The 27854-nt window shown below is 48.4% G+C and overlaps 1 protein-coding gene across 1 annotated transcript in view; it reads right to left on the bottom strand.

The window, feature by feature from the left end:
- Positions 1 to 27854, bottom strand: part of TIAM1 (T cell lymphoma invasion and metastasis 1) — a 143534-nt gene that overhangs the window by 88616 nt on the left and 27064 nt on the right. The gene's annotated exons all lie outside the window — the stretch shown is intronic.

Below are 27854 nucleotides of genomic sequence, written 5' to 3'. Positions count from 1 at the left end.
GGATGGATCAGCACATGGTTTGGAGAGGAAAAGCCGGAATTACCAAGTCAGGCTGAGGCAGTGGTGATGGAAAGCTGACAGCCATGAGCTCTGAACATGGCCTCCAAATAAAATGAAGGCTTTTGCCTGCTCTTCCAGTGAAGGCAGAGGGGAGCAAGGCATGTGAATCACCACATCTGAGGCATCAGGAGCAAAATTCAGAGAGTTTGAAATGTGCCACTCGGCAGCAGTTTTCCCTCTGCATCCCAAAGCTGTGAGAGAAGCGGTGCAAGCAATCACAGGGATAGGGACAGGAATTTTTATATTAAAACCTGCGGATCAGGATCCTGCCTGGGACTGGAGAACAAGTGATCCCAGCAGTGACATAGCCATCTGGCCATTTTCCAGGGGAGGAAAGGGCAGGATACGGCTTCCCAGGAAACTACTAGTAGAGCTGAAGATGACAAAAAACTGGCACAGGAATTATGATCTGCATAAGGAAACTTTGCACAGAGGTTGTGCTGAAAGGAGAATTATATGGCTCAAGGGACCAAGGTTTTTAATGTTTTTAATGACGACACGTACAAATGAAATGTGCCAGTGACTTGTGCTGATGACACAAAGCTGGAAAGAGTCACAGCACAGACCTTTTGTCTCATATTGATCCCAGGGGACCACAAGCAGTGATAGAAGTCACAAGAAAAGCAAATGTAACCAAAATATACACCAAGCAAGACTTGCCCAGCAGGAAACAGGAGCGAATGATGCTGCAGAAGACGTTGACCTCATCTGAAATAACATGTGCAACCCTCATCACCCATGGCCAAGGTTAATACAGGCCAGACTACCTTCAGGAGAAGCAGAGATTTTCAGTCCAAGAGGAGTTGGGAACAACAAAGCTCTTGTCAAACGGGACACAAGCAGAGAGGCAGCTTTGTCAAGCCCAGTGGATCCAGCTGGTTTGTTCAGGAGGTGAACATTGCCCTGGATTCTATGAACTGGCCTGCTCGGTGACATCCATGGATCACAGCTGCACCCAGGGAGAGAGTTCATCCCTCCAAAACTCAAGCTGTTCCTGAGCAGTATGAAAAAAGCAACGAGTTGATGCTGCTGGACTAATCCTCCCCAGTCTGGCAGCGCAGTAGTTGGTTCAAGTTCTCCTCTGGCTTTGCAATCTGTGCTCAATAACAGGGAAATGTTGCTGGCACACAGAAGCTGCCTGTGATTAGTGCACAGCCAGCACTGCCAGGTGACCAGCTGAGGGGCTTGTACCTGTGAGCTCCCAACATCCTGCAGGTTCTGCCAAAAACAGCTTCAGTTTTATTCTGCTTCTGAAAATGACTCGAAAGGTATTGCCAGAGAAGCAGCAAGGAGAGATGTTCCAAATCCTAGGAGGGAATTTTCCAGCACCAGGCTCTCACTTTCTTTTAGCGCCTCAATATTTGAAAAGCGTAAACAACTAATTACAACACAACCCGAGGACAACTGTTCCAGGAACATCTGATAATGCAGTAACTCAAAAAAAAGCCCCCTGTAAAGGTGCCTCCCACAGGAGAGGTCGAAAATGGAGATTTTAGGCTCACCAGACAGAGGACTTTGATCAGGACCTGCCTGGTTTGGAGGAGTGACATCCCTCTTGGGGGCAGGATGGAAAGCAGCATGTGGGTGCACGTACATGTGCAGAGGTGAGGGTGGGGAAGCCACTGTTTCTCTGTTTTATTAGTCTATTTGGAAAATTACGTTTTCAGCAGGAAAAAAATCAAGTTTTCAGCTGAAAACGCTGAGTTTAAGTCAAATCCATAGTTGCAGTGATGGCTCAGCACCTCAGATCCCGCCATGTATCTGCCTCTGACAACACAGTGTCACTTCACTGAGGCCCTCTGCAGCTTATAACCAGCTCCAGAGCCTCTCAGCTGTCCCAAACTCCCAAACCACTTCTCAGTGAATAAACTATTCACCAGAAAAGGAAAACTGATTGCCCAGTTAGTGGAATGTCACCCAGTAGAGCAATTCATCAGAGGGAGCGCTACAGGTGCTGCCTGGCTGAAGCACAAACAGAGTGTTGATGGAAACCAGCTCTGGTTCAATGCCTCTTTTTTTGGAAAAGAAGGTCACCAATCAAACATTCTGCCTTAATATTTATAAGAATATTTTATATTATAAGAATTTTATATTACAAGCATATTTTCTTACCTGCAGCAGTTACAGCTGGGTATATAGTCACATTAACGAAACGTTATGATTTAAAGTGGATTTTTTTTAGGCATTCTGAAGTATGCATCCGAAATGCAAACTTCTCATAAAACAACAGCTCTGTCTCCTCCAAATGCCAGGATGGTGAAATATCAGCCACACCATCAAACAAAGACACAGTAAATCTATGAAGCACTCGATATTTTCAGCAGCAGTAAGTGCCATTCCATCATTTGGTACATGGCCCAGAATAGCCCTGAAAGAAAATAACCAGTTTCCTCTTCACATTTAAAGAGTAGTAGATGATTTTTAGTAGCTGAGAAAGCCACTGGTATTTTCTGTGGCATCATTCCCAGGCCAAATGAAAACAAACCTTGCAGTAGATGCTCACACAGTGTATTTGCAGACACACTGACCACAGTCACCTTGCCCAAGTGATTTATTCAACCCATTTGAGCTTTCAACAGCTCCTGAATTCACTTGAATAGCATCTGTCCCACAAACTGAGTGACCCACAAGCTGCAGGGATGCCCAGATTTTCCCAGTAACTTCCCAGCACTGTTTTTGTCCGTGTGTCACTGGTTGAAAGTAATTTTTACTCAAACAGGTGTTAAAAATAGCACCAGGGAGCCTGAATTTCAGTCCCCTTGAGAGACACATTTCCTCCCTCCCAAGCCAAAGCAACCAGAAGAGGTGACTCTCCTGTGCCTTCCACTCACTTCACCAGCAGCCACGTCTCCACAATGATCCTACAGACCCAGGCCAGGAGCAGTAATTTCATTTTTGTAGCAAGTGGATGTACCTCAGAGACAAGGAAGACACTGCTGCAATTTTCAAGGGAAGCCCTTTAAAGAGAGCAGCAAAGGACACCTTTACAACTGAGCTAAACAAGGACTGTGATTCTGCCCTGCTGCACCTCTTTGCACCTCTTTTCAGAACACAGTAAATAACCTTTGTGCCAGTTCAGAGGGTTTTACCATTGAAGTTTTCAGATCTCTAGCACAGAGTCTGCCCTACAGGTGCTCTGCAGACCTCTGGATGTTTTGCCATCAGAGACAGTCTTGCCATCTTAAAAACATCACCTTATCTCACATCACTGATGGGCTGCACATCCCTTCAAGTCACCCATGAGTGAAATCAAAATATTTCAAATGCAAATCCCTCCTTCACTTGTTTTCTTGAGGGTTTTTTTCCATCACTTTTCAGAGTTGGCATGCCTATGTTAAAGGGTTGACATACCTACATGAAAGAGTTGACACACCTACAAGAAAAGAGGAGGAGGAGGTAAAAAACCCCAATAATTCGCACTTTATAATTTACAGTTTTCAACCAACTCCTACAAAATCATTCTCAAGAAGTTATCCCCTTATTGAAGGAGGAAGGACAGCTCTGTGCAGTGCAGGATCTAAGCACAGCCTAAAAATTACGGCCAGATCTACATTGCAAATATTTGCCAGCACAGCTATAGCCACCAGTTTGATGGAACATGACCTCTGACTGTACCTGCAGAGGCCACAGCAACAGTTACAGGAGCAAAACTGCAGCACGACTTACAGTAACACTTTTTTTTTTATTATTACCATAGAAAATGAAGCTTAAAATAAGCTCTTCCAGCAGAAGCACTGCAGAAACACAAACAGTCCCCGTTTCTGCGATCTTGCAGTCGAGGGCTTCCCTCTGTGAGGCTGCACCAAGAGTGGGCAGAAGCCTCAGGTCTGTGAGGGGAAGAAAAGGTGTCTCCCCTCCCTGCACAGTGCTGACACCATCCTTTTCTTCAAAAGGAACCTGTCAAGCGTTTGCATATCGGCCTCGCTCGGAACAAGCTGCCACATGAGCGATCCCGCCTGCAGAAATAACAGCTCCCCTGAACACCTTGCCCAAAAGCCACAGTGAAATCAGTGGAAAATTAATTCCACGGGCTTTGGATCAGGAGGAAGTAACGAGGTTTGAAGAGTCGCACACGGAACCCAAAAAGCTTAGCCCGGCATTCCTGAACCACAGTGGGAAATCCTTCCTTGCCTCACCCACAAAGCTTTCGCACACCAAAAAGGAAAAGGCTACAAGGAGCAGAGAACAGAAGGAAAAAAACGGCAGAGAAAAAAAGAGATGTTATTTCTATAGCTTCTCTACAAACCATTTCCTCAGCAGGCATTTCCAGCAGCTTCTCTTTGGCCCACGGCCCCCTCACCAGCCAGGCTGAGCCTCAGGCACGGGATCCATGAGCCCCTCTCTCAGGGCTGTCCCACCTGGGTTTGGCTGAAGGGAAGGCTCTTTCTCCTCCTCCTTCCCTTCTCCCTGCTGTGGCCCAGGGGACCTGACATCTCCAGTGAGGAGAAGGAGGAGGAAGCAAAGGCAGTTCCCTGCTGCTGCCTCCCAGCACCACCCCAGCCACACCCCAGGGCAGCAAATCTCCCCTTCCCCATTTGAAACAAAACAAGTGTCCTTCAAAGGAAACACAATAAGTTTTGAAAACACCCTTTCTAACAACTTACCTATACTTTTTTGAAACGTCTGAAACACCCAGCAGCTACATCCAGGCAAAGTACCCAAAAAAGCAACCAAACACTCTCGTTCCTCTGCAAAAAGTGTTCATTGCTCCAAACTTGAGAGCCAAAGGAAGGCAGCACAGGCTGGAGAAAAACCATCCCTCCTGGTGCCATTTGTAAGGCTGTAATTAGCTACCAGTATTTCTGTAACCTTATATAGTGTAGCAAACAGAAAGTCCATTAACTGGGACATTTTTGTGGGATTTCTGTCAGTTTGATTGTTCTGGAGGCTGATGTTTATAAAAGATACAAAAACTTGACAGGCTTCCTTTGTTCTCAGTGTTTCACACAGAATCACCAACTTTCAGGGTTCAATTCAGGTTTAATTATTAGATTAATAATTATGTAAACAGGCAGTAAATCCCTTTTAAAGACAATAAAAACATTTGCAGAGCTAAACCAAGCTAAACACAAGAGCGACGCTCCTCCAAGCATCACCCGAAATCCCACTGCACCAATTAATATTGGGATATTGTTTAGCCTGACCACTTACCAGCACAGCAGGTCACGAGGGAGGAGTAATTTAAACCAGCTGTGTCTGCAACGGCTTTGAAATGAAACAAATAAACTACGACAGCGATGGCTGGAAACACACTTTGAGGCCAGTTACTACCACCTCCATTCACCTTGAGCTCTGCTTTACCCTGAGGATCCTGAGTGATCTCACTGGGCAGCAGGACAGGGGGAAGAAGGTGGCTCTAGGCACAGACCTCATTCCCTAGGATGGGGTGGTGGAGAGGGGAAAGGACCCCGTGCACCCCCAGCCTGGCTATTTAGGGGTCAACAAGCACCGAGGTGAGGGGTGGGCACAAGGATGTGGAGACCAGAGGTGGAGAAGAGGCCCCTCGACCACCTCACCCCTCTCCATCTCCAAGCAGAGGGCTGTGAACACAAGGAGCCAGGCACAGAGCTTTGGCACGTCCTACCTACGCCCAGCTGTGGGAAAGGAGGGAGGCACTCCATTATCACTTCTAGCACAGGTTTTAACATGCCTGAACGTATTCTCTGCCTCTTAAAAAAAAAAAAAAAAGCCCAAACAACCCATGAAAAGGAATGTATAATCACTTTTGCGGGGCTCCTCTCTGCTCCAGCTTGCAGGCTCTGCCCCACCAAGTACTTTTCCCAGCGCAACGTGACTTGCGAAACATTTTACACAACGGGCACCTCCAACTTTCCAAGGGAAACAACTTCCCCGGCCCCACCGGCAGAACAGGCCTTTGCTGAGGGCTCCTGTTCCAACCAGGAAACATGCCCCAGTGGAATCTGGACATGGAGGTGGAATTAAAAGAAACAAGTGTTTGTTTACACGGGAGATGGCCAAAGGGGCATCCCAGGCTGCTGGGTGGTGGAAGCACACACACAACCTGCTGTGACCATCTTTAGAACCTACTGAAACGCCTCAAAAACCCACCTAGATGGCTGTGCCCAACTCTGCAGCACGGAGGTGGGGAAAAGCCTTCCCAGGAATGGTTGAGTTGTGGGCAGGCAGGAAAGCTGTGCCAATGCTCTCCCGGCTGAAACAAACTGTGAGGCACATAAGGAGATCTGGAATATCAGAATCACAGAATCCTGGAATTGGGCTGGAAGGGACCTTAAAGCTCATCCCCCTCCCATGGGCAGGGACACCTTCCACTATCCCAGGTTGCTCCAAGCACCGTCCAGCCTGGCCTTGGATATTTCCAGGGATGGGGCAGTCACAGGGAGGGGAAAGGGATTGCACGTAATCTTCCTAATGAGCAAAAGCACTGGGAAAGCTCTGGGAAGGTTTAGTGTGAGGGTGTGTCCCTGCTCACAGGGGCTCAGCAGGGGTAATAAACTGCTCTTCTCACAAAGACACACGTAAGTACACAATTTTGGGGCACAGGGCCCACTTTGTGAGTTTATGCTCAATAGTTCCACTTCAATATTCCTCCTTAAGGCCTGACTTCCAACTGTGTTCGGAAAAGGAAACGAGTCCTAGACTTGTTTGAACAAGTGGGCAACACCTGCTCCAGCACTTTTGGTTTTACTGTATTGTCTGGGGTTTGGGGGTTGTTCTTTAAAGCCCAACATAACAGGCTTAAGGGGGAAGAAAAAAAAAGGCCCATAACCAGTTTCAGGAATAAAAGAGAAAAAGGACTGCATTCATTCACTCCTTTGTTTTCAGGAAACTCACCCCGACATTTCTTTGTCAATACATCATGAAAAATGTGGAAAATGCAAACACAGGCAGGATAGTGCTTCAAAGGGAAAAGGTTCAGCCCTGCTTTGGCTCCCAGTTTCTCCTGACCCAACCTATATTCTGGGATATTCCTGTATCAGAGAGCCCGTTTTACTGGAACTTTTAGCAAGCAGGGAACAACACAGCAGCGTCCTGCTTGCCAAGTGTAATTTGTTTATGCAAGATTTCCAGAATCCGTCTTTTCCTCCACAGGAATCTGCTGAAAAACTCACAAGGAAGACATTGAAATGCCATAATGTGAGACCTGAGCAGAGCCTGACACTGCTGGAATGGAAACTGGCTCCCACCAGACCCCAGGGACGTTTTCATCCGAGCACTCACGTAACTGAAGTTCCGTCATTACTTCCGACATCACCCTGACAAGCAACTTTATTAAACGAGCCAAGATTTAAAAATTATGCAGAATTTCAGGCAGAATTAGCCCATAATTCAAGTGAGCAACTTGGAGCGTGGATCAATGCAGGGCAAGGGTTGTTAGCACACCTATCAGCAATGGAGCCATCCCCGGGCTCACATTTTTTTCCAGGGAACATTCAGATGAAGATTAATGGAGACAGGAGGACAGCTCCCAGTCTAACCTGCCAGCCAGGGACTTCAGACTAAACTGAATTATGAACTGGCAATCCCACAAGAACACGATCTGGACATTTCCCTTTAGCATATGCCACTTAAACACAATCTATCCACATGAAACAGAAGAGTCTTTTATCTGCCATAGGTGATTTTTCCCAATTAATTCATTAAGGGAGCTTGAGGGGAATATTCAGAATGCCACATGGTGTGAGCAGATAAATAACGTGTCCCACTGTAGATGTTTTCCAACTTAGCCTCTATTTATCTCAAGCATTAAATAACAACACTTGAGCAATGGTGAACACGGTTCTTAACAGCAATATAAACTCAAGAAACCCAAAATGCTGTTAATTTTGTTGATTCTTTTGCTGTGCCAAGTGTAACAGGCTGGTAAATTCCTATAGAGAGGATCTAATTCACAAGGACCATGCACACCTCTGCTGGAATGATTTTTAGGGATGTACTCACCAGAAGATGATGCACAAGAGTACACAGGCCATGTGCAATAGAATGGGTTGGAATTTGCATACAGAGAAGAATAAAACAGAATTAATCCCATTTACTATCATAACAGCTAACTATAAATTCTAATTTAGCTGATGTGATACCAAACATTGACATCTTGGACTAGATTGACCATGAAGTTGTGATTGATGTCATGCAAACTAACTTGATCCTTCAGCAGCAGCTTAAAGACATTAATATGTTCTTAGTTAGACCAGCCTTAAAATGTTAAAATTCTACCAACATTTTCCCAATCCATTTAGGTGAAGAAGCAAGGACACAACAGCCATCCAGCTTTTTCAAGGTTACACTGCCTTTCATGAAAGAAACCAGGAGCAATTCCACATGCCAAGTCAGTAAATAAAACTAGATTTAGAAGAGTATTAATTCCGCTTTTAATCAAGGAAAATGGAAGAAATAATTAAAAACTAATAATCATTATGGAAGCCCAGATGAAATATTTGTTGGGTTTAAATTAAAATGGTCTTGCAATGGACTAACAGAGAGTTGTATTTCGAGTATTTTTAAGACTTTCTTACTAAAAACAGCACAGTGCAACGTGCACACTCCTCCCTGATGACAGCCCACAGAACATGGCTGTCTGTGAGAAGCTGGAAGAACAAATGGTCATTTAGTCCAAAACTCCACTCAATTTTTATAGGAAACCACGACAACCCAGCCCAGGCATGTGGTTTGTATCCCTCACGCTCTCAGGGATCAAGCTCTTCATATACATTTATTCGTAATCCTTTGAGCACTATTACAGTGTCACAATGGAAATTAAATAACAGCTTGCAAGTGTAGCTATTGAGATAATCACACTCAGCCAGGGAAAAAACCAGCAAGCCCCAGCCCTCAAATCCCCGATTCCCAGTGAAACAGCCAATGCCAACAGGTAGCACTTCAGATCCCACTCTGCACTGCTGAATAAATTCCATGTTATACAATGCTGTCCCATGGGGAAGAGCCATTTTCTGTTATTAGCCTGATGGAATAACCTGCAGCACTTACACGGGGCGTGTTCGTGCTCCCGTTGTTCAACGAGACTTTCGGAGAACGCTCGGCTCAGATGTGGGGGGATGTTTTTCAAAGAAGGGCATGTGCATTTAATGCTGAGGACCCTTTTTTTTCCCCCCTGAGTTTCTGAGTTCTAGAGGATTGTGTTCAACTGCAAGCCAAGAATTTCAGTAGGCAGCACCCCGGCTGTCTGACAGCTTTATTAGTTTATTCAGTTGTGAAGCTTAAGCAAAAGCTCTGTCTCACAGAGAAGGTACTAGATTAGGGCTCCGCTCTCCAACTTAATTTCACGGATTCACAGGCAAGTATCTGAAATCTCCCCTCATCTCAAATCTCCTTTTACAGACAGAAATTCCTTTCATATATCACTGAAATAGAGCCAGAATAAATTACAGAACCACAGAACGGCCTGGGTTGGAAGGGGCCTTAAAGATCATCCATTTATTCAGGTGAGGTGCTCAAGCAGGGGACATGGTGGTGACAAATATCTCCTTAGACAGCAGGGACTGAGCTCAACAAGGCATAATTTCATCAGAGCATCACAAACCACAACGTCACTTTGCTTCATGGAAAAGGCCTCTCTGAAAACGAAGTGAAAGGAATCACATGCACCTCCTTAAGAGATGGCCAGAATTCAGCTGATACACAGACTTGTGGGGCCCACTCAATTACTTGGAGATAATATTGCAATAAATTGTAGGTCAGGCATGGTGGAATATGAATCCCTGGCCCCCGGCGCTCATCTCCTATGTTTAAAAAAAGAGAAGTTGGACAAAGATAATCCTCTTATTGCTCTGCCGATTTTACTAGCAGAGACTCCAAACATGAAATTTGGTCCAGCTTGAGCAATAAAAAATGATTTTCGTTTCCCAGCCTCCCAAATCTCTGTCTCTCAGGAGCTCTCCGAGCTCCAGGAAAGGTAGGCTGGGTCCAGCCCTGAGCACCCACCAGCCCTCCTGGCTTTTGAAAGCTCTTTGAGTGGGGAGCTGAGAAAGAGGTTGGAGAGGCCTCCACGCAAATATATTAATTTCTGAGACCTCTGCAGAATTCTGTTAAAAAGCCTCACCAGCGTGGTGCTGTTTGGTGCAAGTGGGGTTGTGAAAAGCAGGAGCTGCCAGGAAGGTGTGAAGTTGCTGTCTCTCCCTTCTGTGCCCAACTCTGAGTAACACAGAGCCGTGACTAACATCTCAGGGCAGATTGCAGCGAGGCAAGACATTTTATTGCCATTTAGGCAATGAATCAGTAGCTCTGGGAAGAATAAAAACCTCTACAACTTGCTATCTTCACATATCCAAATACAGATTTTTTTTTTAAAGAGAGTTTGATAAAAGGATAATTTTATATACCTGTCGAAAGTGTGCTAATCCTTAATTCCTTCTCATCAGTATTACACACTGCTAAAATCCTGAATCACAGAGCCAGAGAATATCCTGAGGTGGAAGGAACCCACAAGGATCATCCAGTCCAACTGCTGGCCCTGCACAGGACATCCCAGCAATCCCACCATGTGCCTGAGGACAACCTGTCCTCTCTTGGATTTGTTCTCTCCATGAATAATCCAGGACCTAAGCTGGTTACAGAAAAGTCAGTGGAAGCAACAGGTAGGCAGAGGTTTCAAAAGTCTGACACTGTTCCCTTAAGTGACTCATTTTGGGGTTCAATGAGCAAAAAGTGCATTAAAATTTCACGGGATTCCTGTACAGAAATAGCTCTCTACAGCTGGCTGGCTTCAAGTGAGATGCACACTCTGATGAGCAGGTTCAAGATTGCTCTGAAAAAACTGAGTATCTGCTGCTCATCTGCAATCTTGTGTAAGTGCCAGGTGAGCTGTGCTGCTCCTAAACCCGCTGTGCCATCTCAGGCAACACAGGCTGGGCAGCCACCTCAAACACAACCTGAAACCTTTTGGGATAAGCACAGCACAGCTGAAGCAGGCTCTGGTGACAAGCAGGATGCAGCCCCTCACCCCCAGGAAACCCTGGAGCTCAGACTAGGACCAACAGTGACTGTATTTACAGGGGGTGGCAGGTCTATGTCAGCTGGACCCCAGGTTAACTCCAAAGGTAATTCCTAAGACTTCTTGTTCCTCTTGCAGACAACAGCTCTAGGCTAAAACAGTCTCAGGTTAAATGCACTGGAAACGTGCAAACTTTAGGGGAAGGTTCAAATTGGGGGTAGGAGGAATTTCTTCACAGAAAGGGTGGTCAGGCATTGGAAGGAGCTGCCCAAGGAGGTGGTGGAGTCCCCATCCCTGGAGGAGCCCAAGGAATGACTGGACATGGCACTCAGTGCTCTGGGCTGGGTGATAAGGTGGGGATCAGTCACAGGTTGGACTTGATGGTCCTAGAGGTCTTTTCCAACCTCAGTGATTCTGTGAAACCCCATGATCCCGATCACAGCTTCAGGTACACCTTCCCTCCAATGCCTCTATTTCCAAAGAATCCAGTCCCCTTCTCTCAAAGATGCAGCTCCAGCAGCCCAAGCCCTGCAGATAGCTTTCCTCTCAAAGCCATGCTCCCAAAGAAGCCGCTCCAGCAGCCCAAGCCCTGCAGATAGCTTTCCTCTCAAAGCCATGCTCCCAAAGAAGCCTTGATTTCTCTCCTTCTGCTTGCCCAGAAGCACAGACCAAAAGCTGACTGTGGTAGGCACCACAGTTTTCTCATGCTCCTGGACAGCCACGTCCTGCTTATTCCCTACATTGCTTCATGTTCTTTGGAAATACAGGCTCCAGCTGCTGGAGCACCTATGTGGATGTGCAATTTTGCCCTTCTCTTGCCTCAACCTCCTGCTACAGAAAGGCTGGAGGCCACAATTCAGCAGAGAGGCAGAGCTGGGGGGGAACAGACAGCCCATCAAGGAGAGACAGGGGCTCCCAGGGACACTGCTAGTGAGTCCTCAGTCTTTGTGGAGCTCTGGACATTATATTAATTTACCAGCTCCAGGTGGCTCAAAACAACTGACTGGATCTGCTGCCTCTTCCTCTTAATTTCCCCTTAAAAAAACCCTCCATAAATTCCAAACTTGAAGGTACACTCAGGTAACCATGTCAAGCATAAAGACCTGTTTGAAACAGTAAACAGGAGCTGAAATGTCATGCATTGATTCAGATGCCTCCAGGAATGACAGCTCAAAGGAGCATATCACATAGTATGACTTTTCAAATTTTTAAAAGCCAGGTTGGTAAATTACAGTGATTTATCACTCCACAACAAAGTACACACACACAAAAGTGCTTCCCAGAAAAAGACTGCCAAGCAATCATCCAGATGTTACTAAAGCATTAAGATTAATTTGAAAAAAAAAAATGAATAAAATCAGTGAGGAAGTGACTCCCACAGACTTTTTTTTTTGTCATAAATTTTATCCTGCAACTTCCAACTCAATTGACTTCTGGATTCTGCCTCAAGTCTTACACCCAGGCTGTGTGTTTCTGGTGCCTGCTACTGCCCATCTCACATCTCTTATACAAAAATGCAACTTTCCTCCCACTTAATGGAAAAAAACCCCACATTTTTATTGTTGCAGTAGTGCAAAGATAAAAAAAAAAAAAAAAAAAGGGCTCTTTTGTTACTGCTAAAAAAAGCACATGAGTCATTTTTCACCAAAACAACCTTTGGCACATATTACACATCACTTACAGCCAAAAGTCATCGGATGCCTGACAAAAGTTCTCAGTCACCACTTGAATTCAGTGCATAAACCTGCAGCGATCACTTAGCAATCACACAACCCCACCTGGAAACCTGGAGCAGAAAATGCTTCAATTCCTGCAGCACTTGGTGAGCAGGTTCCTCCCTGCGGAGTCAGATGGGCCTCACCAGAGGGATCCCCCCACCAGGAGAAGTGGGAAGTGACTGGCAAAGGGCAGTGAGTGGCCTCCCCACGGCTGAGCAGCAGTGGGCAAAGCCAGAAGGCTCAGGCACAACCTCTGCTTTGGGTCACCAGGTTTTCCCAGCGTTCATGCAGAACCAAGGCACGGGCGAGGATGTGGAGTCCCCATCCCTGGAGGTGTCCAAGGAAGGACTGGATGTGGCACTCAGTGCTCTGGGCTGGGGGACAAGGTGGGCATCGGGCACAGGGGGGACTCGATGGTCCCAGAGATCTTTTCCAACCTGAATGATCCTGTGATTCTGTGAAGTAGCTGCACCCAGCAGCTTCCCAGCTCCCTTCCCAGCGGTGGCCTTGCGCAATGGAGAGTCTTTTGTCTCTATTTCAATGTCTGAGGGCCTGGGGCACACTCCGAGTACACCTTCCCCACCCAGGTTAATGCAAATGAATAGCAAAGCAATTCCCAGCTGGGAAGCAGACAGCAGAAGGTTCTCTGTCTTCCCTCAGAGCTGAGACTTAGAGGGACTTGACTGCAGGACCACAGAGGGATGTTTGCTCACCTAGGAAAGTCACAGCACTGGGTTTTCTGAGTGCTACAGCACTTTCCAATAGGGGTTGCAAAGCCCCCCCTCACCAAAAGCCCAGCTTCTGTGAGGGTACTTCAGCAGCCACAAGGCAATGTAAGGTATGGAGGGAAATCCTGACAGGAGGGCCTCTGAGCATCTTCCAAAAATGATGGAGGCAGGTATTAATGCAAAATCTACACGCTTCCCTTTTCACTCCCACTTCTGCTACCTCAAAGACTTCCAAAAACTGCTTTCTGGCTTTGGACAAAGTGCTACAGAAAAGGTCTAGCAACTCTCCCGGTCCCTCCAGCTGCAGCTCTGACTTGCTGCGCCCTACACTGCCTACCTACAGAGCCTGATCCTTTGACAACACCCCTGCTTGCAGACACTCACACCATTACAGCAGCACCTACGTGAGCAAGGTTTGTGGTCAGCCCCAAATCAGCTTCCAGAGGTGCTGCTCACTGCCTGTAACTCAGGTGCACCTTTGGCAATGCAAGGTAACTCAATTTATCCCGTGCCAGTCCCAGTGAAGTGGCACCACAGCAGGCACACGATGCCTGGCCACTTATTAAACCCCGCTAACATCACTGTGAGTCTGAGCTCTTAATTACCTCATAATGTAGAAATGTAGAATCATTAAGGTTGGAAAAGACCCCTAAGACTATCTAGTCAAACCATGGGGCATCTGGACCAGTTCTAGACAATACTAGAGCATGCCAGAGTTGAACAACTGTCCAACTTCCAGCCCCAGGCCTTGCCCTGGGAAGACCACCAGAGGCTGAGAGAAGGGTGGGAACTGCTGTGGGCACGGACAGCAGCAAGGCCACGGAGCCTCCCGAGGCAAACCAGGCACAGAGCCCCTTCCCAGGACCAAACTACACGGGACCCCTCGTCCTAGAGGTGCCCAGATGCACATCCTGCCTAATGGGCACGGCCCTACCCTGCTGGGATCATTTATTGGCTTGGCTTTACCAGAGCACTTTAAGCAACCTGAGAACATCATATCCCAACTCTCATGGAAAGCCTAATTGGAAGTCTCAAAAAGCAATTACACTAAAAGCACTGTGCAGTGAATCAACAACTACCTGTCTGCCCACAGCACCGGCCCACGGGGCTGTGAGAGAAGCTTCACACATGGGAACAGCACAACAGCTTCCCCCTGGAAGGAAGAGGGGCTTGGTAGTTCTCACAAACACTCTCCCCCTTCCTCAAATCCCCTGACACCACCCCACCGAGAACACAAACAGTGAGTCTGCTGAGCCAGGGGAAAGGACGTTTGTGTTTGTTTCCAGTTCACTTAGAATCTGAGATGTCATAACCAATAAAAACTACAGTCTGGTTCTAGAAACCCCTGCATCTTACGTGACCTGTGCCTTGTGAGGCACAATAAAAACATCAATATCTGCGTGGTAACTTCCCGTTTCATCCCCTGCTTCTGCACTGCTCACGGCACAGCTGGGCTAATCCCATTCCCACTGCTCTGCATCCTGACCTCCTTAAACAACATCATGTGAGGATGTTAAAACACTCTAATCTATAAATAATGTATTCCCTTCATCCAGCAATGGATTACTGGGCCACAAAACTCACTGGCATGCACCGCGCAGTCGCCAGTTTAATGAAATAATACCAAGAAAGACACATCGGTAGAGAGTCATCCTCTGTCTTGATGAATTCTTGTAAAGATTTGATGCCACTGTTATTTTTACACTGGATTTTTCTTTATCATTAATTATTTAGAAGCCGGTATTTCATTCTAGAGACCTTTTTTCTGCCCCCCCCCACCAAAGACCCTTTGTTTTTTTGAGCTCACAACATGGCAGAAGACCAGCACTGGATAATTAATCAGAGCCAAAGTGAAGGGGAAGCAATAAGGTCTCCCTGCTGCCATTCACCACAGAGCCATGCTCTAGACCCAAGCCAACCTGTCGTCCCAAGCTTGGAGCTCTCATTTCTGCCCCCTCATCCTCCCACCCCAGCTGCTGGCCGGAGGATACCCAGGCATTCCCTGGACCCTGTGCTGGGCCAGTCCAGGTCACTGATCCTGCAGGAAAATTAGCTGTATTTTCCTCAGGGTTCATTTTCAAACAACCATTACCTACAACTCAAGCCATAGTGTGTAACTTCATTTAAAGATAAATGAGTCTGCTCCAAACACTGATGTCTAATAGACTCACTGCCACTGCTGTGATGGTGTAAAATCAATGCCTCTCCCCGACACCAATCCCAGCAGAAATCCTACCACTGATTTCCCTGAGCAAAAGCATAAAGCTCAAGCAAACGCTTAAATGATGCAAATTTGCGGTTTGGCACAGTTTTTCCCAACAGGCATTCTGGAAAAATAAAGTGTTTCTGCCTCAAAACAGGTTGGAACCCTCCTAAAACCAGGCACGCACCCTTTAAAGAGCAAGTTCCCCAGGAAGTGTAACCAGGCCTGCCACACTTGATCCCTCGGTTCCATTTGCCCTGTTTAGCAGACCAATTTTCCACACCTTTTTCCTAAATCACAGCTCACTTTTAACTCTGAAATGAGGGGGAAAAACAAGCAACCCACCAACACCCACCAAACCCGCTCCCTTCGTTCCCCGGCACCGATCACGTGTGGAAATTTAAATCCCTCCTGCAATATTAAAACGCTTGTCAAAGGGATTAACAGCAACCTTGGCAATGGGGATCTGGGATATTAAACAAAACTATTAAAGCACCAATACTTCCAACAGCTAGAGGGTGACTTAATTCCCCAAAAAAGGTGCACATTATCCTTCGCCTCTGCCCCGGAGGATTACTCATGTCTGATGGGTTGCAGTGTGTCGCTGAGTCAGGGCTGAACTCTGCCCATCAGAAAGCAAGCCTGTGTCCCTGAGGAAGCAGGAGCCATATCTGACATTCCCACAGCAGCCCTAGAGACAGCAGGTCAGGATGGAGAGCCAGGAGAGGATGGTGAGGATCCCCCCTGACGGCAGCACGCTCCCCACCTGGTGATTAGTCCTAATGCTTAGTCACAGTAATTGCAGGGCCAGGGTTCTGTGCTCACATTTCCTGTCACCAACCCAAGAATTAGGCAATTTAGATTTCAAGATAGCAACTGGTATATAAAATAACTTGATAAGCGATCGCAGGAGTAACAAGGAGAAAAATGAGCAACTGGATCCGGAGGAGGTTCCCCAGTCCCTGCTCTGCAGCATTACCAGATCTTCAGCAAGCATGGGACCCCCCCAACCCCAGCCTTCCCACCCTCAGCACTGCCCAGCACTGCCTTCCAGCTCTCCCCACCTCACACAGACACCCAACAGAGCGTTCAATTCAAGTTGAAACCTTCCACAGGGCTCATTTTCAACAATTAAAGAGCATGGCAACCTGTAATTACTGAAAATAAAGCCAGACAGCTGGAGAGGGGAACATCTTTAGTAGGTAATACGATACTACATTTTCTCTCCTAGGGAATTCAGCTGTTGAGTCCCCAGCTCCCACTCAGTTCGAGCCCTGGGTGTCTGCAGTGAACCCAAGCGCTCCCTGGGAGCAGTGCAAACCCTGGAAAAGCAAACAACACTTGACAGCCCAACCCAGAGAATGGAACACCTCTGTCCACACTGAGGAAAGACAGGAGTTAGGAGAGGAAAGCCTTAGGGGGCTTTCTGGGCACACGGTGCCTTAGACAGCACGACGGCGCTACACCCCCAAACACGTTTTCCAGCTCGGGCCAAATTCCAGCTGCTCCTACTCCCCTGGCCCGGCACAAACGAGGCAGGCAGGGCTCCTCTTACCGCTCATCATCAGCAGCACAAACATCTTCGCCCGCTGTACTTCCCAAGCCCCAGCCGCCGGTAAGAGAAAGGAGGAAGCGCCAGCGTTTCATTCCCCTTCTGCTTCAGAGTGGGTGTAACTCCTTAAGTTTCATGCTAAAATGAGATGGGTCAATTGGGTGTGTTTGAAGGTTTGGGGTTTTGCCATCCCTCCCTCCCTCCCTCCTCCCCTTCTCCCCTCCCTCTCCTGATTAATTCCTCCCGTCACAGGCTTCAGACGAGCTGCCACTCAGCCCCGCTGGCTCCTGAAATCTGAATTCCTAAGGACATCCCTCCGGGGTGGCTTTAACTCACCAGCCTGACGCGCTGCGAGAGGAGCCAGGAACTAAAAATCCCAGTCAGCCCACGGGGCGACTGCACCACGTTGTCCTGGGGATTCTGTCCTGCTTGCAGGGAACAACTCACCAACAAGACACAAAATAAAACACTTCTGACCTACTCTGAGCCTTTTGCTGCTGCCCTCGACTCCCTCCCATCCCCAAGGATTCCCCCTAGTCTGTATCTGGATGGTGCTTCTGTAGAGGACCAGCAACTGCCTCCCACTAAGCTGCTCACAGGTGCAGAACAGTTTCCAGGATCAGGAACTACAGGGAATTAAAAATTACACACAGATCTGGTTTTACTCAATTCACTACTTCCACATAACTGTTTCTAGATTAGGATTTGAGCAGCAGCATCCTCCAGACCAGGGTTGGCTAATGGTTGCTATAAATAAGAAATACCAACACAAAACCCAAACCATCTGTGTTTATTTCCCCCAACTCCCCCCACCTTGACTCTGCACCACTTATGCTGGGCAAGGAAAACAGGTATGAAACTACTCTGGAAATGAAGCAGAAAATACAGTAAATATTTTTACAAGCAGAAATCAAATTAATAAACAACATGTACAACTCTGTGTGATATTTCACAGAGTACTGAGCAATAACCATACCCTTGCAGTCCCACCCTCTGCAGCCCAACAGGGACCGCAAGTTGGGAAAAGGACAAAACCATTAGGAGAAGAACAAAACAAAATGGTAAAAGGTACATGCAGGAGCCCAGTTCTGACACAGGGTTGGATTCAACAGCTGTAGTGAGGCTCCACACGCCCGGGTGCTGGAGCAAAGCAGGGGAGGAGATGATTCTATTTTGGGACAGGGATGAGATAGTCGGGGAAGCGATTTGATGCAGCACAATCATCCTCACACCCCCATTATCAGGAGCAGACGTGCAGGCTGAGCTGCCTGGCACCGCAGCGAGTCTGAGCCCACTTCAAACAGCACGCTGGGTTTAACTTCACATCTCAGATGTTTCTGATATACCCGCCCACGCTCAGAGAGCACCAGATCCCCCGTGACCAGGGGCACACCTGATAAGCACCAGAGTCCTGCCCCTTGACAGCAGAAAAGGGCTGAAGGAGGGACGGGATTAGATGTACTGTTTGGACTGGAAAGCACTGAAACAATCCATCCTCAGCACTATCAATTTAAACCCCATATGAGCAAACCAACAGCTCCCACTCACAGGCCAGGCAGGCCAAACAAACGGGAGGGAAGTTTTCAGTGCTGGGAACCAGCAAACCCCGAGCAGGCAAGCAGGTTTGGCGAGCCACGAGTGACTCACAAGGCGACGGGGGCTGCTGCTACCTGCCCTGGGGTTCACTCGGGCACGGCCACCTCCAGCCCATTCCAGCAGCCCAAGAGGCACAGCCGCCCACCCGCCATCGATCCCACCGGCACGGACACGGCGCGTACGTGCACACAGGTGTGCAGCACACCAGCTCCCACAGACACACCACAGTCACAGCCCGTCCTGGAGGAGCAACAGGTGCTTACGATGGCAGATTGCAGTGATTGTCTGGAGAGATTTTTGGCTTCAGAGGTCTAAAGGCTGCACACGCCCTTTTGCCGCCAGTCCCAGGTCCGTTTGCGTTCTGTCACAGCAGTTTGGGGCATCTTTTCCTGCTATCTGGCATGGCCAGAACTCCCAGGAAAACATGAACTTCAGTGAATCCCAAGTCTGACCACCTGGGGGTTTTAAATCCCAGAATCATTTAGGTTGGCAAAGACCTCTGAGACCCTCGAATCCATGCTGTGCCCGATCCCCACCTTGTCCCCAGCCCAGAGCACTGAGTGTCACCTCCAGTCCTTCCCTGGACACCTCCAGGGATGGGGACTCTACCACCTCTCTGGGCAGCCCCTTCCAATGCCTGACAACCCCTTCTGTGAAGAAACTCCTCTGGATGTCCAGTCTGACCCTCTCCTGGCACATCTTGAGGTCATTTCCTCTTATCCTGTCCCTTCCTCCCTGGGAGCAGAGCCCAAGCCCCCCCGGCTCCCCCCTCCTGTCAGGGAGTTTCAGAGAGCGAGAATGTTCAGTGCAGATGGGAAAAGCAAAGCAGTGACTTCCCCAGCACCAGAATAAAAACCAGCCAGCAATAAATATGAAACCTGAAGTATGGAGAGAGATGCTCAGAGGGAGAGGCAAGGAAAGCCTTCTCCTCAGCCCTCCTCCAAAACTCCGTGAGAAACGAGACACCAGGCCTCCAGGGAAGCTTGGCTGGGGCAAGCGAGCCGGCAGGGCCGGGGATGCTGGGAGCAGGTGGCCCTGGACACTCAGGAAGGTGTGGAGCAGCCACCCAACGAGAACCTCGGCGAGAGCCCTCCCGGGCAGTGCTGTGGCTTGTCAGCTCTCGCCTGCCCGCTGAGGGAGAACAGGCATTTCCAGGGCCCGGCCCGGCACCCCGGCCCGGCTGACGCAGTTGGATACACGCCTTTTGATGTGGGCTTCCCGAGGGCACACGAGCCAGCTTATATAAACCTCAGCGCTCTCCTCGCTGAGCGATTAGCGAAGACCTACCAAAACCTGTTTTAAGACAACCCAGCGTATTCTGCCCGGAATGGGCTGGAGACAACCAGGCCAGGACCGTCGCCTCCAGGAGCTTGAAGAAGTGGCCGTCAGCTAGACCCTGCAGCTGGACAGAGCAATTAACCCTCCCCTCCTCAGCTGAGTAAAGATGATACTACTGGGAAAAGCTTCTTTTTCTTCCGGTGTCAGCAGGATGAATCCCATCAGCCTGGAGGAGACTGAGGGCAGAGCTCCTCGGGGGCTGCAGCTCCGATCTCTGCTCTCTGTGAGCACTGGCAGGACCCAGGGAATGGCCTGAAGTTGTGTCAGGGGAGGTCTAGGTTGGATATCAGGGAAAGGTTCTTCCCCCAGAGGGTGGTTGGGCACTGAACAGGCTCCCCAGGGCAGTGACAGAGCTCCAGAAGCATTTGGACAACACTCTCAGAGACAGGGTGGGATTGTTGGGGTGTCTTGTATAGGGCCAGGAGTTGGACTCAGTGATTCTTGCAGGTCCCTTCCAACTCAGGATATTGTATGATTCTATGAACCTTCCCGGGAGTCCACAGGCTCTCCCAAATATCGAGCTGAGACATGGAGATCCCACCACAGAGCCCAGAGGAGAAAGGTCCCACAACACAGCACTTCTCCATGGTGAGAGGAAGGGAGAGGGAGTCCCATCAGACACAGCCTAGGTCTGCATCCTGCAGAAAGGTGTGTTTATCAACTCTAATTAACATCCTGGGCCTCTCACACCCTGGCACACCTGCTAATTAGTGCACATGAGTTAATATCATTTTAACAATGGATTATCACTTTGGGCAGAAAAAAAGGGAGTCACTCCAGCACAGTGACTCACCCCAAGCACAGCAGGAAGGTGAGATATGAGGAGCATCGGCCACGCTCCCACAGGGATCTCAGACCGTATCTCTTTAACTAAGGCTTACCTTACAAAGCCAAGGTGCTTCAAAAATTCATGATTGTATCTGTCTTATTTTTCACCTGTGCACGCAGGTGGCCTTGGAGAAGCATCCTGTCTCCATCACCCAGACAACTGGAGCCACTCCGGTCTTTCTGCAAGTCCTGGTGGAGTTCCCAATGTGATCATCACCTACTTTGATCAAGCACGTTTCAGGACACGACCTGGGTCCCAGCAGCCACTAATTATGTGCAAGGAACGACCCCAGGGGAACACCAAGATGCTGATGCCCAACCCCAGTTTTGGTGCTACTCCAAATATTCCATAAGCACAGACTAATCTGGCAGTGCTCGCAGGCACCAGGCACATGTTACTGGGACATCACAGCCCTTTTCCAGGTAATGCTGCAAACTGCAGCCCTACAAATGTGACCTGGGCTTCCAAGTTCAAGCCAGCTCTGGCACATCCCTGTGGCTAATGTGGCCAAGCCATAGGTTCACCCTGGGAATCCCTCTCTCCTGGGAGCAGTAGCTGTGCCTGTGCAGCCTCTCACACATGGCAGGAGCAAAGGGTTGTCTCTGTGTAGGTGGGGACACAGTTTGACTCATGCCATCTTGTACTCAATCATAAACTGAAGAAGAAAGCTGACTTAACTTCCATTATTTTTTATTTTTAAAACCTCAGCTTTCTAACTGGATCTCTGATGTAGCAGCTCACAAGACAGTACTGGTGGAAAACCATCACAACACCATCGGAATCACTTCTACCCCCTCAAATTGATGTTCTCCCTGCCTGCCTTCCCCTCATCCAATAAAAACCTGCAAACCAACCCTTGGCAATTACAGAACGTTAATGCCATGAAAAATTATCCTGGGTTGAATGTATCCATACTCCCTGTTATCAGAAAGATTTTCTCAGCCTCATGTTTCTGTTTGGGATTAGGAAGGGAGTTGTGAAAGGCAAGTATTGTTCAGTCACAAATAGTTCCCTTTCAGCCTCTACAAAAGTCAGGTAATGAATTACAGGAGGTTTTTTTTCCTTTGGAGAGGTCAGCAGATATATCAGCTCACGGGAAAGCTGATCCCCGTTGTTACGCTACAAGGGTAGTTGAAAAAGGTTTCTAATGAGCTCCAGGGAGTGGATGCTGGCCATGAGCCAGCACCCTTGCCTGCAAATCCAAGACAAATGACAAGAGGCAGGAGCCACCTCTGGCTCGAGCACAAGTTAAAATTTAAGGCTTGTGTTTCATGGCGTTGCTTGTGGCTGGAAGCTCTTGCACCAACGTGGGCACCGCGCTTGCAGACACTCACAGGATTCCCTGAGCTGGAAAGGCCCTACAAGGATCATCCAGTCCAACTCTTGGCCCTGCACAGGACACCCCAACAATCCCACCATGTGCCTGAGAGTGTTGTCCAAATGCTCCTTGAGCTCTGGCAGCCTTGAGGCTTGTCTTGTCACTCAGCATGTGTCAGCTCACATGAAAGGGCAGAGCTGCTTCTCTCTCTCCTGGGACCGTGCAGGTCAAACACACACCTCTGGGTGTACAGGATCAGTATCTGTAGAAGAGCCCTGTTTCTAGTCATCCAGCATCAAAAACACACCTGCAGTGGTGAAGCTCTTCTGGACATACACGTGTACCCAAAGTCACCATGAGCTCCTGCACCTCCCTGGCACCGGGGTGGATTTAGAGGGTGCCCAACACCAGCAGGATGTGCTCCAACCCAGTTCCCCCAGCCCAGGGATGTGGCTATGGCTGGCACACCTCACGTTGCACAACCTTCAGGCAGCACCCACAAGCCCACTCAGTCCTTACCGCAACGGCCGTGCGGTGCAAGGATAAGCCGGAGTTTAACAAAACAGGGACCGTTTCCCTTTTTTGATGAGAAGCCTCAAGAAGGAACGTTCTATTCAAGACCTCTAATGCAAACACCTCCTCTCGCTTCTCTGAAAGAACTTAGGCAGTAGCTGCTGTCATCTTCATGCAGAGTTCTGACACACTTCCACTGCATCCCTGCCAATAGATTTAATTTGATTGGAAAAATCAGCTCAAAGCGAGAGTGACAGGCTGCGCACTGATGACGGTGCTGTCAAATGATGGATAACGTAGGTTTACTTCAGTTGTCAACATTTTTCAACACTAAAAATAGTCATCACAAGCTTCTGGACTCACTGCACTGAAGTATTAAACACACAGGATATTGACACTCTCAAAAGCGCCCAAAGCCACTCACAGCCGGGGAGTAAAACCAGAAATGTGTGACGGACAGCAAAGGTCTCTGAGTGTTACTTATTTTGAGAATTAAAAACAATACACTACAGCAGGAGATCTCATAACCACACTGGCCAAAGCAAAGACAAGATGCTGCACACACCATCAAACAGAACAGCACAATATGGGCTGCAAACACAGGCAAAGATGGAGAGAAAGAAAGAGAAAAGCTTACAGAGATTTTCTCTCTTGTTACCCAGCTCTTGGTCAGGATCTCAAGGAAAGGAAGGGTAGAGACTTTCCCACGGTAGCTCCTCATTTCCCTCTTGTCATCCATCACCTGCCCAGCCCAGCAAGAAAAGGCACAGAGCCATGAGGTTGGGGAGGATGGGAAAGCCCAGGAAAGGCAAGGAGTGCTGCTGGAGGGCTGAGATTTTCAGTCAAGGGATGAGCTCTCTCCAGTGGACACCAGCCAGGAAGCAGCTCACCAAAGGGAACAATGGTTTTATGGGTAAGGTGGCAGAGGAGGACAGGGGGAAAGAGGGACCATTTACAAACCAAATCCAGCTTGTTATTCCCTCTGAGGCACTGGGATGACGAGCACAGGCAGGGTTGTCCCTACATTAGGCCATTATTTATAGCAGAAAGAAAATGAAGCATCATAAGGAATTATTAATTAGATGTTACCATAACCTTCTGTAGAATTGAAGCAGCACTCTGATGTGCTTTGCAAATAATTAGCAAATTAACTTTCACAATGCCCCTGAGAGGCAAGTATTATCCCCATCTCCTGCACAGCCCTGATGGAAAACAAAAGGCAGAATTTGGGCAGATTGATCCCCTGCCCTGGCCAAGTGTACAGTTGCCTGAGCACAGGGAGGGGACATCAAAGAGGAAGAGGGAACTGGGAGCACACTGGCTACATCTCCCATGTCACCAGACCACAAGTCACACTGCTCCTCTCTCCTAAATCCCAGCTCAGGCCACCCAGCCTGAGCTCCTTGGTTATCATCCCAACCCTGCACATCTCCAGGCCCTGCAGGAGCTGCATTTCCCAAATCCTTGTCCCCAGGATGAAATATCCTCACAGCCATGAATTCGGGGGCTGAAGTCAGGGCTGACTGAGCACCTGATCCTACATTATCTGGCACAGGCACAACTCCTTTCACTCCAGGGATAAATTCCAGTTCACACCAGCACAAGACCAAGTCTCTGTCTCTTCCCTCGCCCTCAGGAGGAGCATGACAGTCTATGTGCAAAGCCCAAAGTTTGCTCAGTGGCTCAGTCTCCCCCCAGCTCTTCCCACAGGAGGGAGGCATCTTCTCTTAGCTCATAGAGAAACCTCTTCTCAGCTCCAGAGCCTTGGGAGGCCAGCGGGCAGAGACTGGACCATCCCCATCCATCCCTCCCACTCTGCCTGTGCAGACCCCAGCCCATGGTCAATGGCCTTGGAGGTTTTTTCCAACCTAAATGATTCTGTGATTCCTCATGTGTTGGCAGCAGGAACTGGGGGGGAAATGCTCTCCACCCCCAGCAGATCCAAAGGACACAACTGAGCAACTGCTCCTTTCCAGGCTGAGCAAACAGCACGTGGCTGCAAGCACAGACTATCAATGTCCAACTCCAGGGACACAGCAGAAAGCATCCTGCCAGTAATTCCTCTGTCTTGGCAGTGCTTCCAGCTTCCCCCTTTCAGCAGAGCAAGAGGGCTGCACAAGTGTCCTTGCTCCCTCCCTCCCACACTGAGCTTTTTACTGGAGAAGGGGGACCAGAGCAGCATCAGTGTCACCCACACACCCCCTCCTCATGTCACTGCCACCTTCACCCCCGTGTGTGGGGGTGACTGGCACATCCAAACGAGAGTCACTTCCTGAACAGCTCACTGTGAAGTGGTGGGAGAGCGGGAAAGTCAGGGAAGGGAGCACAAAGTGCTGCTGTGACTTTCTGCCGGATGCACGTTCCCAAAGAGGCAGACTGGCATCTATTTTGGACGTGCTGCATAAAAATAAAAGATGCTGGTTGACTGCACATGTTCTCATTTTTAGAAAACAAGCTCCAATTTATTTCTTCTATTACAGCCATATGGTAAAAAAAAAAAAAAAAACCAAACAAAAAACACAAATCCAAAACTTCCCTTCAATGTCACCTCAATGAAAAGAAGCCCTGACCTGGTTTTCAACCTCCCCAGACCAGAGCACGGCACAGGAATCACACTGTTCAGTTAACACCTCTCTGGGAGACCCTGACCCAAAGCCCTCCGAACTAAGCAGAGATCTGGATTGCAGGCTCTGCCCAGAGAGCCACCAGCACTGACTTTCACAAGGTCACTCAAGGTTATAAACACCACAGCTGGTAGACAGGGCTGGCACAACTGGACTTACCACACATGTCTGAGTGCCTTCCCTTTTTGTCCTTTTCCGTTAACTTGTACATTGGATTATATCCATGAGGCTACACCCTCACCTTTGGAAGACCTGCATTAAGGTCTGACCTGAGCCTCCAGCTTCTAATGCCACTGCCACATGACCCTGCCTTTATACTGCCCAAATGTGTCTCTGAAGGCTCAGAGATTCATAATTTCTGAGTGATCCCTAAGACTAAGAGTTCATACACAGATTAACTGCTTAAGCAAGCTCAAGGGCAGAGACCTGGTCTTCTTTTACTGGCAAAAGCCTCGCAATCTAAAAACCATAATAGTTCCAGAACTGCTGATTACTTTTCCTCATTTCTAGTTGTGTAGGGGGTTTTTTGGTTTTTTTGTTTTTTTTTAAAGTCCTGCCTGTTCCTTCTACTTCTTATGAGGCTTTTCAGTATTTGGCTGTTACTTGAATGCTAAAGCCTGATTTGGGATTAAACACAACATTTGGGAGGTGGACTCCAATGCTGCCTGCTGTCACCGTTCCAGCTCTAAGAAGCTCGGCGAGATATCAGCGCATCAGGGCAGATCCTCCTCTGCATAAGTCTGTGTGACCAAAGTTATTTTTCCCTTATTCTATTCCACACACACACACAGAGATGTGACTGATACACAGTGGGACAGCTGCATGGGGAGAACAGTGGTGGATATGTATTAAAGTGGCAGCAAATAGAGCGGTGGCAGGGAAAACACAGAAATAGGCCACTGAGCAACAAAACAGCTCGGTTTCATCAGCTGCATTAATTGCCCAAAAGCAGAAATGGGTGTGCTTAAGCAAGTCTAGAAGGCTGCACGCAGTCACTTGGAGAAATGACTTTTAAAACTTGGCCCACTTCCCCCACTGCAGCCACACTGGGGAGATAAGGGAACTCCTCAAACCCGTTCTGCATTTCGGGGTTCTGCAGAACCCAGCTGAGCTCAGGGCCAGCACAGAGGGTGTGAGCATCAATCCTCTCCCATCCCAATAATACACCCAAAACAGAGCCTCCTACATCAGCCACAGATGAAAGTCCTGGACAGACTTCTGCAAAAGCAGAACAAAAAGCACAGAAAGACTTCTGCACTCCTTCCAGTAGGTGATCCTGCAGCATGAGCTATCCAGAGCCTCTCCAGGGAAATGCCTCCTCCTCCTCCTCCTCCTCACTCTCCACATGGACCTCTGGCTGGTCCCTAAAGCAGCTCTTTCCTGGAACATCATCTTGCAGGACACAAGTGAAGAAGCTCTAAAATCCACAGCAAAGCAGCACAACCCCATAGCTGGCAAGGAAGGGTTTACCAAGAGTGTCCATCTGTCCCTGGGGTTTGGAGTGAAGGATCTCAGTGACACGGTTTATTGGGACCACAAGACAGCTAAACAGGTTCTAAGACCCCTCTTTTCTCCTCAAAAGTGACCACATCAGGGCTACCACATCCTGCCTATGTATTCCCACCTACAGCCTTCTTCTAGCAACCTGGCTCACAAAACACAGCTGGCCAAAACACCACATTTTATTTTCTGGCCATTTTGGCTCCCTGAACTTGCTCACTGTGCAATGAGGAAATCCCTGGTGCTGCTGCAAGGAGGGAGCAGGAACACAAGGCCCTGATTAGAAGGATAGCTCAGGCTCACAGCCACGTCTCCACCACTGGGCAGGGAAGCACAGGAGGGAAACAGGGCCAGTTTAGGGCAAACCAGGTGCACGACACATGGTTTAGACTCTGGATCAGGACCTTGGTCTGATCCACAAACACCTGTCCATGCAGGTGTGTGACAGGGCAGGATGTGTCAAGACTTGCTCTTAAAAAGCCCAAGCCACACAAAAGCACAAAAACATCACAGGTGATAGTCCTCTTTCAAAACACAAAAAAGGGAATTAACTTTTGCATTTGCCACGCAGGAGGAGCAACAGGCTCCAAGCAGCAGCTCCTCTGGCCTGAGTCAATATTTGATACCACAGAGTGGGAGAGAAGGGAAGAGAGAAGAGAGAGGAGACCTATTCCATTGTTCTGTTATTTTTTTGTTAAATGCACTGTAGTCTGTGTCCTCAATAAATGCCTGTGCATCTCTTTCCAACAAAATGTCAGCCTTGTGGTGGATTGGAACCTTGGGCTTACTGCCCTGGCAGAATTAACGTATTAGACATAAAAACCATATAATTTCATTATCCATTGTAAACCATGTGCACTTTCAACTCCAGGGAAACTGGAAATATCACCCAATTTCACTATCATTTGCTGTTAGCTGACTGCTCTGCCACGTGTTTGCACACTA

The sequence above is a fragment of the Manacus vitellinus genome, unplaced genomic scaffold (assembly GCF_001715985.3).
Source record: "Manacus vitellinus isolate BGI_N305 unplaced genomic scaffold, ASM171598v3 scaffold_35_pilon, whole genome shotgun sequence".
Classification (NCBI taxonomy): domain Eukaryota; kingdom Metazoa; phylum Chordata; class Aves; order Passeriformes; family Pipridae; genus Manacus; species Manacus vitellinus.
Note: the sequence above shows the minus strand (reverse complement) of the source record. Positions and strands in the feature narration are given on the sequence as shown.